We start from the raw sequence: 1591 nt of genomic DNA on the forward strand, positions 1-1591 counted from the left end.
GGAATCCCTCAATATTGATTGAAGGGGATCCCGAGCTTGAACGTACACTTAGAAGAAAAGGGAAGGAGCCTTTACAAGAACAGTCTAATTTAGCTGATTTGGAAGTAGAAGGATCTGCAAACATGGCAGAACAGAATGAGCAACAGCGAACATTATCCGATTATGCCAGACCTTCAGTGTTGTTGACATAGTCTAGCATTGTGCGTCCCCGGATTATAGCTCATTACTTTGAGTTGAAGCCGGCATTCATCCACATGTTGCAGCAATTCGCACAATTCAATGGTTTGGCCGATGAGGCTCCAAACAGTCATATAGAGAGCTTTCTCGAGATGTGTGATATGCTGAAGATAAATGGGGTGATGGATGATGCCATCAAATTGGTAGCCTTCCCATTTTCACTAAAGGGGTGAGCGAAGCAGTGGCTACACTCATTACCTAGAGCATCAATTACCCCGTGGGAGGAGATGGTGGAAGCTTTTCTAGCTCATTATTTCCCTCCCGGAAAATCAACAACGCTTAGGAACGAGATCTCATCCTTTGTTCAGTTGGAATTGGAGTCTCTATTCGAGACATGAGAAAGGTTCAAGGAGCTCCTGAGGAAGTGCCCGCAACATGGATTCCCGGAGTGGATGATTGTTCAAACCTTTTACAATGGTTTGAACTCGAGTACACGGCAACTCTTTGATGCAGCAGCAAGAGGTATCTTAGGTAGCAAGACCCCCGATGAGGCCCGTCAGTTGATTAAAGAAATGGGGTTAAACAGCTACCAATGGAATGCTAGGGAGAAGAAAAAGGTGGCCGGTCTCCATGAGATAGATGCAGTAACTTCATTGGCGGCCCAAGTGGAAAATTTGTGTAAGAAGTTAGATCTTCTAACTTCAAATAGAGTAGCGGCCATGACTAATTGCACCGGGTGTGGTGGAGGACATGCTCCCTCCGATTGCTCCATCTCTATTGGTGATGTTTCTTCGGTGGAGAATGTTGATTTTGTAGGTAATGGCATGAGACCTCAAGGAAACCCATATAGCAATACCTACAATCCGAGTTGGAAGAATCATCCTAATTTCTCATGGAGTAATCAAGGTCCACAAAAGGCCATGGGGCCACCGGGTTTCCAACAACAACAAGAAGCCCCTCAGGTGGAAAATAGAGTCTCAGGTTTGGAAACTCGAATGACTGACCTAGAGAAGCACTTGGCTAGATTTGTGCAATCTACAAATACAAGGTTTGAATCAGTTGAGGCTACACTTCGCAACCACACCGCCTCTTTGCATAACCCTGAAAATCAGGTCGGGAAAATTGCGAAGTCTCTCTCTAAAAGGCCACATGGAAGCTTGCTGAGCAATACAGAGACCAATCCTAGAGAGCACGTGAAGGCGATCACTTGGAGAAGTGGTCATGAGGTTGAAGGTAGGCTTCTGAGTGAGAAGTCAAAAGAACAAGCACCCGAGGTTATAGAGTTAGAAGAGGGAACAAGCAAAGAGAAAGTGGTGGCACCCCCACCTTTCAAGCCAAGAATCCCTTATCCCTCTAGATTGAAAAATGATCAAGGGATGAACAGTACAAGATGTTCCTGAGTTTGTTCAAGCAA

The 1591-nt window shown here is 45.3% G+C and overlaps 1 non-coding gene across 1 annotated transcript; it reads right to left on the bottom strand.

The window, feature by feature from the left end:
- Positions 1–512: 512 nt before the first annotated feature.
- Positions 513–619, bottom strand: LOC120279728. The gene has a single exon (XR_005542032.1). It is a non-coding gene; the product is annotated as a small nucleolar RNA R71 (small nucleolar RNA).
- Positions 620–1591: the final 972 nt, after the last annotated feature.

This window comes from Dioscorea cayenensis, chromosome 16 (genome assembly GCF_009730915.1).
Source record: "Dioscorea cayenensis subsp. rotundata cultivar TDr96_F1 chromosome 16, TDr96_F1_v2_PseudoChromosome.rev07_lg8_w22 25.fasta, whole genome shotgun sequence".
In the NCBI taxonomy this organism is placed as follows: domain Eukaryota; kingdom Viridiplantae; phylum Streptophyta; class Magnoliopsida; order Dioscoreales; family Dioscoreaceae; genus Dioscorea; species Dioscorea cayenensis.